Source organism: Heliangelus exortis, chromosome 1, assembly GCF_036169615.1.
Source record: "Heliangelus exortis chromosome 1, bHelExo1.hap1, whole genome shotgun sequence".
Taxonomy (NCBI): Eukaryota; Metazoa; Chordata; class Aves; order Apodiformes; family Trochilidae; genus Heliangelus; species Heliangelus exortis.
The window spans coordinates 108,600,411-108,617,125 of record NC_092422.1 but is presented as its reverse complement, the minus strand read 5'-3'; the positions used below and the strand labels follow the sequence as shown (position 1 = coordinate 108,617,125).

Below are 16,715 nucleotides of genomic sequence, written 5' to 3'. Positions count from 1 at the left end.
GTTTCCTTCTTTTCCACATTTGTCTCCATTTCCAGGAAGGGAAAAAAGAAATAAAAGATTTCATTCAGTAGGATAAACTGCCCATCCTATATTCCTTCCCACTGGTAAATTATCTGCCTTCTGAGCATAAGGGAGTTTTCACTCTCTCCTGGCTCTAGCACCTCAGTATTCTAAGGCTCCTGCTTCAGGCGGGTACTCTTTATTTAAAATTTATTTGTTGACTCCTGAAAAATCTCATGCTCAGAAAATGCTTTATGAGGTCATTTCTTTTTTGCTCTTGTTCAATTTTCATGTAGTAAAAATATGTATCCTCCATACAAAAAAAAAAAAAAAAAAAAAAAAAAAAAAAAAAAGCCATTTAAATAGCGAATAAGCATAATTCTTAAAATTGTCTGAAAGCCCAAATGAATTATTTGGTCAAAATGACCACGTAGCAGCTGGTTTCTGGCTACCCTGGGGAAATATTTTCCCTGGAGACCCATCTTAACCTTCCTGCACCAGAGTAATTACACCCAAATTATCCAAAGTTTTGGCAAAGAGTACATTTTGCCCCAAGATGACAGTAACCCTTTTCTGCTCCAGCCTAGAGCCCAGGTACAGGCACACTGGTAAACCTACTTTCTCGGGCTAAAAAAAAGGGAACTAGTAAATGTGTGAGAATCTTAACAGTTCCCTCCTTTTTCACAAGAAGACATATTAATCAGAGGCTGACAGACAGACAACCTTGATAAAATGTTTTGCTTTTCATTCAGGTTTGCAATACCTCACCAAACTGGGAGTCAAAGGATGAAGAAGCATTGGTGAGTTTATTTACTTGCTCCTATTTATTGTTACTGTGGGGAGTGACAGAGCTAATATGGTTAAGAGAAATCTATTTTCAGTCTGCAGAGCTTTGACTCAAGGAACACACAAAGCATGACACCAGCTTCAGTTCAGCCTGAATTCTGTAACTGATGTGGAATTCCCAGTGCAGATTATTGTTTCTTGTTATGGAGAAAATCATTGGGGGGCGAAAGAAAGAAACAAGTGAAAAGGAGAGGAGGGAAAGAAAAAGCTTAATGTTTTCCAAAAAGCTTATTCTTGCTCTAGTGAACAGCAACATCTCCAAGTATTTCCATTATCTGTGACTAGCTTTCAGAGTACAATCCACCATGACATTTCAAAGGTTATCACTGGATGAGTTACACAGGCAAGACACAACGAGCCAGTCTCTGTTACCTATTCTTAAGATTAGTGAAACAAGTGCAGGGAAGAATATGAAGATCTAAGCATAAACATCCCCATAAGCATAATACATCCCCAGACAAAATGAGATTAATTATGCATGTATGAGAAAGAACACCTTCCTCCACTCCCTTATTTCCTGATCTACGTAATACTGATTAAAATACTGTAAATAGTTTCATCTGATGCTTTTGGATGCAGAGATACTGTCATTCAAAATCTCATTAATCAGCCAGTGGAAATCTGCATTGCAAGGAACAAATGCAGACATCACGAAAATCTGATAACTTGTCAAAGGAAAAGCATGCAAGACATGCAAGAACAGTAGCCTCCTTCTCTGTGATGGAGCATGACTCGTTGTGTGCTCCTTCTTTGACACATACATACACTTATAGTCTTGAATAGAAAGGACAACATGGGGAGAAGAAAATACCCAGAGAAACAAACCAGATGAAAGAGACAAGACCTGGCAACATAAGCTTATCTGTATTAAAGTACACACATTTTAATCAGCCAGTAGTAAGCTCTAAAATTCAAAGATGGACCTGACAATGCGGATGGACACATGAAGAAACTGTCCAATAAAATTGCATTGCAGAAGATGGCAACCCAAGTCTCTTGGGACCAATTAAGTGTGGGAGGTGGAAATGAAATGTAAAAAGGAAAATAATAGACAGTAATAGTTTCCACACCCAACCAAAAACTCACGCCAAGTGCTTTGGAAACGAAAACTACAGTGATGCAGTTTCCAATGTAAATTACTCTTTATATAAAATTTAAAAAAAAAATAAGAAAAAAAGTTCAAGCTTCATACCTGCTAGTAACTTTTGCATGTGGGGGGTTTTTGTGCATCTGTATATTGATATTAATATGTGTGTATGCATTATGTGCATGAATTAATATGTGAATACCTCTTCCAAACTGTTGATACCTTGCACAGAAGAAAGCCTACAGAAAACACAGATGGGACTAAAGAAGTTACAGATGAAAAAAACTGATATGCTGTGCATACTTCTTGTGTGACACATGGCCTGTGTGTCCACTGCTGAGCCCTGTGTCAGTGTTTCAAAATGCATATGTAAAACAACTCAGACAAAATCTCTGTATATCAATGGTTGGGGCAAACTGTGGAGCTGAGCCAGCAACACTGTTGTTCTGTCATAAGCTAAGCTAGAAGAACGTGTATTCCCAGTGTGGGAAAGGTCTTTGTAACTCTCTGATTACATGTGCAGTGGCTTAACTGATTTTATTGTTGCAGGCAAAGAGCAGTGAGCTTCTAGTGCTGTTTTCATTCCTGGTGGTCTCTAATTAACTCACTGAACTTTTTCTGAAGGAGATAAAACAATCCTCTTAGAACATACCTTGAAAGAACCGATTAACCTCTCTTCTATTTCAGGGTAGTAAGTAACGCTGATTCTAAGAGAAGGCTGAAAGCTCCAAGACAGTTCCACTGGCAAGGAGGTGACTCCCACCTCTGTGCTTGCAAAACTGAATGCCTGAGCTTGCAATATCTTCCCCTTCCTCTTTACTGAATGCCTCTGATAATATTTTCCCAGAATAGGCTAAATTATAGTTAACTGTGAAATCAAATGTTGAGTTATCTTATTTGTGAAAAGGTTTTTCTTGATTTGAAATATGAAGACAAAAGAAGTTCCTTGAAGCAGAACTGTTCTCTATAGCCACACATCAGTAAATTTGTCTGACTCACCATCAGCAAGGTGTTCTGAAGTGATGTTCATCAGCTCTTGAAAAGGTTATGAAGCAGCAGTTTGCAAAACTTGTGGAGAGTTCCACCAGCAAGGTAACATCATATTAGTCTAACTAATGCAGCTGGGGAAAACCAGGCAAACTTGGAGCCTGATATCCATCTTCTATAACACTGCTTTTCTACATTAGAAACTAATGTCTATAATTCCTCCACAATTTGCAATCTGTCTCATAGCTTCACCATTAAAACATTCTAAGTACAAAGGTTTCAAGACAGTGGGTTTTTGCTTAGAAGTATCACAGGGAGCTTTCAGGACTGTCCCAACAAAGTCTCATTACTGAAAAAGTTATCATTCAAGTGTGAGAGTGTGCCACCTTCGGGTACATGGGAGAAAAGGCTAAGCAAAATAATTGAAGAAATTAAAAATTATTAGAACGCAGGAGAGAGAGGAAGATGCAGAAAAGCAGCAACCAGTTGGCCAGTCAGCTATACACTGCTAATTAACAAAATCTGTCTTGCTTGCTTCTTCCAGACTCAAACCCTCAAACTAGTTAACTACTTGTAGCCAAAGCAATTCTGGTTGTGCCCCTCTTAATGTTTTCTTATAGACTGAGAACCCAACACATTGGAACTTGCTAGCCTAAACCTCCATAACTATATCTCAAATTACTTAACCAGTTTTTACAATAGAGCTGGGGGGATTTAAATGCAACCTCTCCTTGTGATGGAATATCTTTCTTTTTTTTTTTTTTTTTTTCAGAGACTCAAACATATATCAGGCAGAAGACTATTTACTTTCTTTTTTGTAGGGTTAATTTTCTGCTGCTTTAGTTCCCTGAATTATCTTCCAAAGGGCCAGGCCAGCATTAGTACCAGCACAAGGGAAAAAACAGAAGTCTCTGGAGGAGATGAGAATGAGTTCAGTTCTTCAGAAGAGCCCCTTGAGCACTGTGGCACTATCCAAGTGCATCATCACATTCCTCTTGGGATGATGGGAACTGATGTGGATGCACTCACTCATCCATCCACCCAAGCACCTCAGCTGTGTCCAGGGTAGCTGTTTTCATCTTCAAGGTGGCAAAGCTGTATTGTGGAGCCAAACCTCTGCTGTCTATTTCAGTAAAGAAACTGCATCACTGTGCCTCACAGGAAGGGACTTTTCCCTCCCCCACACACATGTACACAGGCATGTGCTGGAGAAAGACTCACTGCCAAGTTCCACAATTTGTGAGGAAAAATGAAACTGAAATGAGCAGACAAGAGGGAATAGAAACTTCTAGGTTTCTTCTTGTAATGACCTGCCACACTGCATATATTGGCAATGTAGGCCATGACTTCGTATATGTAAAAAATTGATTAATTGGAACTGCTTATGACTTGAAGGCCAGTGCATTTCTGTTTTAGTTTTGTAGATAGGCACCTAAATAAGGTGCTTAGAAATATAGCCTTGCAAAGTACAAGCATATGATTTCAGATTGCTCCCTGCTGCCAAAATGTACACTTGACTCACATTTGCATCATAATGGTTAATATAATTGTAAGACCTTACAGTTATAGTCTAGTCTGAGCCCTTGTTTCACAGGGCTTATCTGAGCTACACATTTTTCTCATTTATGCTAGAACCCCCAAAATATGTTTCCTTTTGCACACTGTAATCTCACTCTGGCAAGTTATTAATAAAGGTATTCAGTGTTTTAACCCTGAGTAACCAAATCCAATTTTATGCCCTGGACAAAATGTTCCTCTGAAATGATTCAAGGAAAATTAATGTTGTTTAGCCTGAGGCTGAGGAGCAACAAGAGAATTAACATTCGTGTCACTGTGTTCAAATCCTTACAAAAGTTGACAATTCTATTTGCAAGTATAATTCCAGACTCTCCAGGGAGATGATAGACAGGCAGGTGCAGATGAGTCCAAGGGGGAAGCTGCTCTGAAGCAGCACATATAACAGGAACAGAAAGAAAGATTTTACCCCGGAAAGATTTTAGGGATATGCTTTAACTAATTGTTTGACAAAAACATGAGTATATTAAAGAAGAGAGGCAAAGGAAGGCAGCAAAATATATTAGCCTGTGCAACTTCTCTAAGATTTCTCTTTGCCAAGGCAGCAAAGGCCTTGTTGTCCCCTCTGGAAAACTGGGGAACTGAACATTCACGTTACAAAGCAACGAAAGAAGTGCTCTTACTATAATAATTCAGGGAAAACACTGAAAGTACTGGAATACACTAGCAAGGAACAGCTTTTGTAGCTGGCTAAATGCAGGAGGGAGGTTTGACAGGAGCCATTTTGGCAGAAAATCTAGTTGTTACATTCAGTGTAGTGTATTCTGAATAAGTACTTGGCACACCAATAAACTCAGTTGAATGTATTCAAGAAGCAACAAGCTGTGAAATTTGTATTTAGCTTAGCAGATTGGCAACAGTAGCTTCAGTCAAAGAAAGGACCACCTAGTTTCTCTGGGGAGTTCGCTCTGTTCAGACATCTTGCATATTATAGTTTGTCACAGACAATTTATATGCAGTTCATATAGTTTATTTTTCCTGTAATTTTCTCATTAATAAAGGCAAGGCTGATTTTCCAGGGAAACATTTGTATTACTCAGAAATTAATTAACTTAGTAAACCTCATTAAAAATTGACACTGCACAACATGGAACATTTCTGCTTAGTCATCTGTCTAGCATTGCTTTTTACCCCTGAGAGAGTCACAGCTATGGCCACCGTGGTTGAAAGGTGTCTGTGCTGTCCCTAGCACATGTTCTCTGAAGATCTGGGAGCCAAGTATAAAGCATGCTTTACACACCAACTGCTGGCACTGAAACATGCCTCTAAGGAAGAGACAATTACAGATCCCGTGTTTCTTCAGCAATCTGATTTGTTTGGCTAGCAGTAGCTAATGGAACAAATTGTACATAAAAACAAATATTAGCTCCAGGCTATGACTTACAAAGAAGCTGAGTAGAGCCATAGACTGGTATGAGGCGCCAGGAGCTCACACCCATACAATATACAGCCTGCACATCAGAGTGATGCTATGGGCTGCTGCAAGGACTTTTGTTTAGAATGGGAGTATACAGGGTGAAAATAACTTGATTCATGGAAGTGAACAGGTACAGGGATACATTTTTCCCAGGACTAATCCTTCATGCTTTCCTAACACAGCTAGACCAACACCTTTATTTCATCTTTTTTTTTTTTACACCTCTTTACATAAATGGAGATGCAGGTTTTGGGCTCAGTAACTTTTTTCACAGTAACTTTTTTCAAAATCTCTACCCACTATATTCATAGCATAAGTTTGAGAAAATTATACTACTAGAACAATAAAGAAAACAAGTATTTCTTATCTAATTGCATCTTTTTTTAAAAAAAAAAAAGCAGCTCTGGAAATGATATTTTTTGTTGTTTATGTTAAAGAGGTAAAACATTTCCTTGAAAATTTTCCCTCAAATTCTCCAATGCTATCGTTAGATGAATTTCTTCTATCAACCCCAAATTACTAGGACCTGAAATCACTAGATTAACTACACTACAAGAACTGGCTAGAGCTCCACTTCAGGGGTAGATATTCTTCTTCAGGTTAATATGTAACTCTTGCTCACTGATAAGCAAGAATGTTGCATTTAAAATTTACAGTCATTGAAATACAAAATTTTCATACCATAACAAGCTTGTAGACAGTTCTTTGGTTTAAATGACACCTTACTTCCAAGAATGTGTGGGTTTTTTTGTTTTTTTTTTCACCAGTTGGGAAGGGGGGGGGAAAGTTACTTTATGAAATAAAAAATATCACAAAAAGTTGCACAAGCTTGAACTGTGCATTGGATTGCATTCTAATTTTCTCTTTACACAGTATTTTCTATAAATTATTTTTACTCAAAATCATAATTGAGCTCAGACTTCTTTACTCCCCCAGCAAAGCTTAGAAATATTGGCATAAAATCTGATATTGCTCACTGGATTTTGGGGGCTTTTTTGAGGGTGCTCAACTTCTTCAAGCCCTGACACATATCTGTATGGCCACTTACTTCAAAGATATGCCACGATTTCTTCCTTTACTCTGTGACCCTGAAGCCTGACTTTAAGAAAAATACCTATTATTGAAAAATGTGATACTCCAATATTACTGTCATTTCATTTCATGAAACTGAGTTATTTAGCACTCACAACAATTAAGTGGAAATGGAAAATGCTAAAGAAGTTCAGAAACAAAACCCCATTCACTCCGCTGAGCAGTTGTTCATCTCTGGCTTGAAATAGCTTAAACACAGCATTCAGAGAAAAAGCAAACCAGACTTTGCTACCTTAAAAAGTTGATGCATTGCTGAAAATTGTCATGTTAAAGTCCTACAAAACCTGAGCCAATATTGGGACACTCACCCGTGGTGCAATTCCTTTGAGTTCAATGGAGTTGTGCCGGCAACCACCTCATCTCTGCTTGGCCCAGTGCCATTATTTGTGCAAGGCTGTGCTGTGTGTCTTCTCTTGATAAATGCCAGCACTGTAGAGCTCTCAAAAATAAAGAAAAAAACATTCTTCAGTAATCACAACAAGAGGAGAAATGCAGAGACACAAACTGCAGCACAGCAGATAAACAAGAATTTACAGCTCTGCTATATAAAAGCACTTAGCAAAAGTCTTTTCTAGTATTTTAAAGAATAATTTAAATGCCACAAATAGAACGTGCTTCTTTTCACTAAATATACTACAGTTTGAATGTTTCATGTTTGCTTTGAATCATAATTTTTCAATTAAAAATAAAAGCAGGGGGAGATGGATAATGGCTGACTTCATACATGGAGCCCCTGGTCCTGATTTTAACAGATTTCAGGGGGTTTAGGACTTGCAAATACAGTGTTACAGCTTTACATTTTGAAATATTTACCACTGCTACATTAGGTATGGAACATGGCAAAAGCTTCAAGGCTCAAAGAAATATGATTATCAGTTTACATTCAGGCAACGTGACCATCAATTACAGTTACTAAGGGCTTTAAAAAGCCTTTAAACACAAATGTGAAGACTTGAATCTACTATTTTACTGAACTGGTGCAAACGACCTCCATATATTTATGAAGTAGTAGAAGGCACTAAGCAGCACCTACAAATCATACTATGGCACATGTCTCTCAGAAGCTGACCAACATGAAAGCAAACACATGCCATGAAACTGTACAGCTTTCATGACATGGCCACCTCCTTGTTGTGGTAAATGGAAATCTGCCAGAGCTGTTTTCCAAAAATAGTTTTTTTGTAAAGAGCACTCAAGTCACTGTATACTCAGTATTGTTCAATAACCCATAGATCAGTAGGCTGCACAAAAAAAATTTGTCACAGTCACTTAAGACAAACACATATTCTATAAGAATGTATAAAGGCACATTTCAAACAACGAAGAAGAGAAGCTTAAAGTAAATATTTACTGAAATCTGATGACACAAAATATCTTTATTGGCTTAGGCAGCCTGTTTAACTGATGCCTCAGCTTGCCTACTTGCAAACATGAGAAAACATCTCCTTATCTGAGTGGTCAGTTTTCACAAGAAGGTAGAATAGTTAATGATGGCAGGGATCTTTGGAGGTTATCTAGTCTACTGCCCTGAAAAGAGCATGACCTACTTTGAAGATCTCAGACCCTACTTCATATTAAGCTGCTCAGGACCTTACTCAGCCAAGCTTCGTGTAACTCCAGTGGTGGAGTTTCCTCAGCCTCTATGACCAACTTACTCCAATTCTTTATGAACATTTATTTTCCCCAGTCCCAAATGGGAATTTCCTGCATGGCAATTGCTTCCATTTCCTCATTCTGTCACCATGCCCCTCCTAAGCAAAAAAAGCTCTCTCCCTCCAGCCTTCCCTTCTCCAAGGCTGATCAAGCCCAGCTCGTGCAGCCTCTCCTCACAAAATCTCTTCATCCACCCTCACCAGTGCAGTGGCCCCACTGCTGGGCTGGGTCCTGTTATGGTCCAAGGTAACATTAAAATTTATTTTTGTTTTGGATCCGTGAAACAAAGTCCAACCGTAGAAGAGTCAGGGTGCAAGCAGAGTTTCATTTGACAGTGGACACAGGCAAAAATATAGAGCCAGGTGAAAGAGGGAGAGAGGAAAAGAAGATACAAGAGAGTGAGAAAAGCGGAGAAAAAGGGTAAGAAAGTGGGAAGAAAGTACGAAAAAGTGGAGAACAAGGTTAAGAAAGTGGGAAGAAAGAATGAAAAAGAAAAGTGGAGAAAGTGGTTAAAAAAGTGGGAAGAAAGAATGAGAGGGACAGAGAGAGGGAGAGAGAGATAGAGTCACCACCAGGGCCCAGCTGTCCACGAGTTTCTTCAAGATGGCGCCGATCCTGGACAGGGCCCGATGCAGACCGGGGTGGGTCAAGAGATGGCCCCACAGCCTGGACATCCAGATGTACCCCTGAGTCCCTTTTGTTCCCAAGGGGCAGCTGACTGACACAGCAGGTAGGGGCATTGGCATCAGAGCCATTGCAGACAGGCTGCCTACAGGGGGGAGCTTCCACAGAAGGGTGCAGCCCCCCACCCACTCATCAGTTCTTATCTCCTGCCAGGTGCTACTCCCTGCTCCATTCCAATCAAGGAATCACAATCAAGTGGCTTAATCGTGCCTGGAGGGATGACCCAGCATTGCAGGCTGGCCCTCAGATAAGAGAAGTCTCCACCCAGTAGTTCTTATCTCTTCCCAGGTGTCAACCCCTGCTCAGCTCTGGCCAGGCCAGGTCCTCCACCCTAGCCAGGGCTACTCACTTGAAAATTGTTCTTTTGAGACAATTTCAAATCAGTGAGGGCAGACTCTCACAGGTCCAGTATTTCAAACTCTCTTTGGTACTGGGGCATGGTGGTCCAGGTGCAGTCTTGCCAAAGCCAAATAGAGGAAAAGGAATAGGACTGCTGCCTTCAGCAGTTCAACAGCAGTGACCAGCCTCCAGCTCAACTTCATGGTGCTGATTACAACCTGGTGGTCTTGCCAACTTTGTCTTAACCAATCCAAGGCATATTGTAAAGTGCTCAAGCCTCAAAATAACAGCACAATTTTTGACTGCTATTTATGTAAAAAAGAATAAAAATGTACGCTTTTGCTCTTTTTTTTTTTTTTTTTTTTTTTTTTTTTAATTCTCCCCAGTAGATTACTTAGATAAATTATCAAAAATTGAACTTTATCTGACAGCGTTCCTGTAGAGAGGTTTCAGGGGCTTTTTAGAAAGAATTTATTTAATATCACAATGTACTTACATTGCTAACAGATGGGAGATCTAGGCAGGGAATAAAAAATGTAATTTCATCATCTGATGTGACAACAGAGTTGCTTCTTCCTATTTAAAAAGAATAAATGAAAAGATGGTGCATTTAGCTAAAGAGCAAATCAGCATTTGTTATTTTCTTCAGTTAAAGCACAAGTCCCTTTCTTCCTTTCTTAATTTCTGTATTGCTATACTTCACCAGATCATCCACCTAAGCTATGATTATTTATCATCCCTTTTACATAATCATGCTATCAGGACATGATCACTTCACTTTTTGATGCTTCATGGAGTGTGAAAGGGGCAAGTAAACGAGCCCAATGCTGCTACTTCGATGTGAATATTTATTTCTTTTTCATGTGGTGCTCTCCTTAAAATCTCAAGGTGGCCAAGATGATATTAAATTATAGGTGTTTTAATGCAACCCAACAGAATTTAGGAACAGAACATTAGAAGTGGAAGACAGATAAAACAAATTCCATTGTCTACCCCACAGAGCTACTGAAGCAGCTCTTAAAAAGTAAGCATTAGCCTAAGAATTGGGCTTTAGGAACTCCGACCTTCCAGCAGACAGTCTATGTAGTTGTGGTCTTTCTCCTAGGATCCAGAGCTCCTATCTGGCACCTACAAAGCACCACCTCCTCTTCCACTCTTTTCCTTCCCTTAGCTTCAGCTCTAGTGATGTGCAGATATTATAAAAACAAATGTGTTTATTTTACCTGCTCTTTAATAAGCTTCTGGAGCGCTGCCTTGTTGAGAATATTTCAGATACGTTTGCCATTCCCATTAGATCAAATCCATGCACATTATTATTCTCTATCTTCTGCAGACAAGAACACAGATCTGCATCCCCACAAGCTTTCTTTCCAATGGCAATCAAGGTGTTTATATCTGAACAACATCAGACATGTCACCCTAGCAAGTGAGTTGCTCTTCTAGCTGCTCAATAATATTCATCTACAGTAGCATAATACTCTATAATCAAACACACTTTTCTATTGCATGAATTTCTGGACAGACTAGGAAACTGGTTTTTTTATCTTCCCAGTGAATTTGACAGAAGTAGTTAAATGAACCTTTCATGCTTTGTCCAAACATGTGTTGGTTTTTTTTTTTTGATGACTGTATGAATAGCGTGTAGTTTAAAAACATAGTACTGATGTAAATCTGGTCTTCTGATTTTGTAAACAAGGTTGTCATATAATCTTGTTCATTAATGTATTCAGTTTTATTTTACATATATTTAATTTTTTAAAAATCTCTCATTACCACTGAAAAGCATACCTGAATACATCGTCTTCTGTTCTCCAATGCAAATGTACTCAAAGTCATTAAAAAAAAAAATCTGTGTTTCTTGTACATAGTCCTTTCACTTATCTCTCTGGTTTTATTCTTCTCACTCCTTTCTTCCCATTTCATTTCCTCCTGTGTCAAGTGATATAAATATATAGGACTTTGAGCCTCTTTGCAAAGGGAGGCACTTCTCCCAGATCATCTCTCCATTTTTACTGTTTTGTGGTTCACCTGCTGTGACTGCAGATGATCAGGACTTTGTGATACATCTCAAATGTAATCTTCCCCACAGCCAGGCAGAATGATATTGATGACTCCCTAAGCCTTTTGCAAGTATTTTGCCTGATGCATGTGGCTTTTCCAAGGCCATGGCTTAACAGCAACAAACTTCTGTGTGTGTTATAGCTCTAGTCAGACTGCAGAACCCAATTCTGGTGAAAGAAAAAGTCTACGCTCAGAAGAATCTGAAGCTGAGGAAAAGCTGCAGCTAGAGGGGGCTAAGGAGATTTTATCAGATTTTATCAGCTGAGAAAATGCATTGAAGTAGTAGAAGAATTATTGACATGATATGGCTTTTTCCATACTAAGGTTCTTAAATTTCATGATAACATTGCTACAAAATATTACAGGTCAGTGCTGTGACTTCAAAACAACCACTGAATATTGTTACCTTCTGACAGATGCCAGTCCAGTGGCCTGAGTAAGGTGAATTGGTCTCAGCCCAGTTCTGACCTGAAAAGTCATCTTCATGAAAAGCTTCATACTATAAATTTGCACTAAGTGGTGATTGTAGAAGAGACAAAGATTGAATAGGTGTTCTGTGCCACATTTTTCATGCCTACAGGCAATCCCTCTTGGTCATGGCTGAGATATTTTGCTGAGAAGTAAAGACAGGGGTGTTTATCTTCCCTCCCTGTACCCAGCTGTCTTCTGGAGAGGAGCAAATAGAGATGAAATGCTTTCCAGACAGAACTTAGTCAGGTGAACTAATTTTCCGTCAAGTCTCTTTTATATGTTTATATCTCAGACTACGTTTGCAGAGAGATAGACACATTTTTCAGAATTTAAGGCTGTTACTGAAGGTGTCATGTGAAAATTTAACCATTTATATGTGAGATAACCAAACAGACAGCAGCAGGGGGAGAAAGGAGGGAAGGGTGTAAATATGTCAACACAAAATAAAGTAGTAGAAATCTCATTTACCTTTCCACTGAGGCTAATCCCAAAGTCCTGTCTTTCCAGTCTTTTCTTTCAGCACTCTTGAAACATTGTTCTGTTATGTCATCATACCTTTATGAGATGCATACTCTTCCAAGACTGACACCAAGACACAGACATCTTAGCCTTGCAATTTGTTTTAAAATACCAATTCAATTAATATTTCATTGTCTAAGCATTTAATATTTTTTCAGCATTTTTATCTTATATCTCTAGATACACACAATTAAAATGCATGAGAAAGGATGAAAGAAATGCAAAGGTTATTTGCTTGGGTTCCTTAGTAACATTACTCACAATACTTCATTTTAATTTCATAGAGAAACCCTTACTTTTCAAAATTTCAGTTTTCCAAATTATACGTGTTCCTCATCCAGTAGACAAATATAATGAAAGAGGTACAAAAATGCTTGCTGCTTAATTTGAACCTTTTGTTGCATCTTTTGTATATTTTCCTTCCATTTATTTGTTTTGGTTTTTTTTTACTAGCATAACTTCATAGTAATTCATCTGAAACATTCAGGATCCTAGCACAGGAGACAAGGATACAGTAGGTATATAGTAATATCAGTACAAGGTTAGGACAAAACTTCATTTGAAGACCAAGCAAGTTGCAGAGACACTGTAGTGAAAGAGTTGCAGCAGAAATACAGTGTGAGTGTGGAATTAGAAGAGAAAAAAAAAAGAACACAACAAGTCAGTAGCACTAGAAGAGCTGTAAAAGAAAGACTAGTCCAAAACTAGGCTGAAATACAAAAAGAGCAGCAAGTACTGTGTTTAACTAGGAAAAAAAAAAAAAAAAAAAAAAAAAAAGCTTGTTGACAATAGTGGGAGTTGGATGAGAAACAAAATAAAATAACATTGTATCACAGTAACTGTAGTTAAAGGGAAAAAGTGACCTAGGAACAAAAAAAAACCCTACCAACATAAATTAATGTGTTGACAAGACTGCTACTCAAATGTGATTGTCTCATTCTTGGTCTGTAAAAGAATATCAGTATTAACAATGTAAGTTACTTTTACAATGAATGGCAAAATTAAATGCAAACTTCAAGGTGAACTTTTTGAATTACAGGGCTTCTAAGGAGCTGCAGCAAGTTGATGTGCCAAGCTTATTAGCATTCCATCATCCCTGCGTGGCAACATTCCCTTTTTTACTGTGCATTCGAACTTACACAGCTCCTTGAATGATTTTATTCAGAGTGCTGGGGGGTTTATTTTTAATGGATAAAAGAAATTGAAAAGTAAAGGACTTGCAGTCTAAACAAAAGCTATCTAACAGGTTCTGTGCTAAGGACTGCATGGTGCTATTTGTAAAGCCTGTTTAGAGAGTTAGAAGACAGAAATTTTCAACTTGCAAGATCATTCTTAAATCTTTATCAGATTGCAGATTAATATATTTGCTAGGGGAAAGTATTAATAAATCATCCCGCATATATAAGAAAGGAAATCTATGTAGCAAGTGCCAACTATTAATGCAGGAAGCTCAATTTATTCCCTTTGGCACACAAAAAATTTTTAAAAAATCAATTCTTTTTGTAGTTTGTTTTAAGAATTGAATTACCTTATCTGCTGGTAGAATTCTCTACTTCTCTTCCTTATAAACACATTCTGATAAGACATGATAAAACAAGCTTATCATAATGTGAAAAGATTGAAAAACTGCTAAAAATGGTTTCAGATACTTTTGTACAGCTGAATGATACAACAGTTCACAAGTTATGAAACATGAAACCAGTCCTGCTTCTGCTCCAGCTATATGTATCTTGGATTTTACAAAAGGCCTCTTAAGGCTTAATGAATTTACTGAAAAAGGGAGGGGACAAAGGGGCAGGAAGGGGATACACATACCTTTAACTGCAACATCCAGTTTAGTCTGAACAATGGCAACATTGTATATCTACCAGTTCACTAACTCCTATTTTCAATGCTCTAAGCATCCTAAGGAATGCTGAGCACTGATCTTTAGGACATTTGTGTTCTGAACAGGACCTCGTGTGCTTGACAGGTCTTATGAGGTTACATATAATCACAGATTTACCAAAGGTTGTTTAGCAGGTTGTGGCAGGGCTGAGTTTGGTTTGGTTTGATTTTGCACTTACCCACATTGATCATAGAATCATAGAATTGGCTGGGTTGGAAGGGACCTCAGAGATCATCAAGTCCAACCCTTGATCCACTGCCGCTGCAGTTACCAGACCATGGCACTGAGTGCCACATCCAGTCTCTTTTTAAATATCTCCAGGGATGGAGAATCCACCACTTCCCTGGGCAGCCCACTCCAATGTCTGATCACCCTCTCAGTAAAAAAATTCTTTCTAATGTCCAACCTAAACCTCCCCTGGCACAACTTGAGACCGTGCCCTCTTGTCTTGCTGAGAGCTGATGGTGACTTAATACTTGTTATGAGTCAAACCTGTGGGCTTAAGCCACTTGAACACTATTAGTTTAAAGATGCATGGATTGTGGATTCTGTATTATTTTGGGATAACCTGAGAAGATTATGGCCTGACAGAAATATCCATTTCACTAATTCAGCAGATTAAATTCAGTTTAACTGGTATACCTTTGTCTCTAATTCACGCTGCAATTCATTACCTCAAATCATAGGGTGTAATAACCTATTGTGCCAATTATGCTTTTTTCATTTCTCTGCAATTCATCATTTTTATTTGATTTCATGTATAAATGAAAAGCACCAACCAACAAAATTGCTAAGAACCATAATGACCTAGTACAATGAATCCATTCATCATCAGTACTAAGTCTTACTCTGCATAGATCCTACAAATAGTTTCAATTAATAGCTTTTCATAAGGACTGCTGTAAAACATACATTAAACACTGTGCCTGATTCTGAGGGCTGCTGAGCTTGAATTAATAACAGTTGGAATTCTTTTATGTCACTCAGTCTGGATCAGAAGTACCACTGCTTCAGCCCAATCAGATACATATAGGAAAGACTTGACTCCAAAAATCTTTATGGACAGAAATGCCTCACAAAATTTAGCATGCAGACATTGAGTAACAGTGGCTCCCAAACTTGAAATGCCAGATATGGCATGCAGGAAGCTGAGAAGAAACACCAAAGAGGGGTAAGAAGTTGATACCAATCATCAGATACCCTTTCATGATACTATCTACATACATGCATAACTGTTTGCAATTTATGTTTATTTATAATAAGAAAAGAAGCAACTAGAAGCAAGAAGACAACTTTAAATATAGAATTGCCTACTGCACAGCACAGAAAACCCTCCCCGTGGGTTTATTATAACAGTGTCATAGACATGTATCTAGTTTGTTATTTTTGGCAGCAATTTGATTTCTTAAATTACTCCTGATACCAGATCTCCTCAGAGTCCTCGTTCACAGTACAGATAACAAAACATTATTTTCCACTGAGTTGTGCGTACAATTAATATGCAGAAGCCCCCAAAAGGAGATATCAAACACAAGTAGTGACTGGCAACACTGTACATATGTGTTGCATTGTTTCCATTTCCAAAGCATCCATTAAAACTTTTAACACTACACCACTAAAAGTGAGTTGTCATTGCTAGATTTGTGCCAGTTAAAGTGTATTTCACTTCACTGTCTGAAGCAACCAAATACACGTAGCACACTCCACAAATAGATATTACTTTATAAATAAAATCTCTCTTGCAATAGCATTCTCATAAGTAGGTCCAGAACATTAAACAAGTAGCTATATCAAACACTTTTTGCTTCTCTGTGGTTGAATTACTAAATATTACACAACAGCAGTAGCAAAGAATGTATTTTTACTGCAATTGCTGACTAAAAAAAACCTAAACTCCCAAGATATAAAGAAGGCTGAGACACTCTATGACTATTTTGCCTCTGTTTTCACTGGCAAGGACTCTGGTCACAGCCTCCATGTTACAGAAGCCAAAGGCAGGGACTGGGAAAAGGAAGATCCTCCCACTATAAATAAAGAGGAGGTTCAAGACCACCTAAAGAACCTGAAGGTGAACAAGCTCATGGGACCTGATGGGA

General features: G+C 38.3%; 1 long non-coding RNA gene across 1 annotated transcript in view; it reads right to left on the bottom strand.

The window, feature by feature from the left end:
- The window catches only part of LOC139795207 (uncharacterized), a 33,821-nt gene extending 23,566 nt beyond the window's left edge, over positions 1 to 10,255 (bottom strand). Inside the window, exons 1-2 of the long non-coding RNA XR_011725429.1 lie at positions 10,177 to 10,255; positions 7,313 to 7,443 (exon numbers count right to left, since the gene is read on the bottom strand). This is a non-coding gene — a long non-coding RNA (uncharacterized lncRNA). The remainder of the gene's footprint in view (positions 1 to 7,312; positions 7,444 to 10,176) is intronic.
- Positions 10,256 to 16,715: the final 6,460 nt, after the last annotated feature.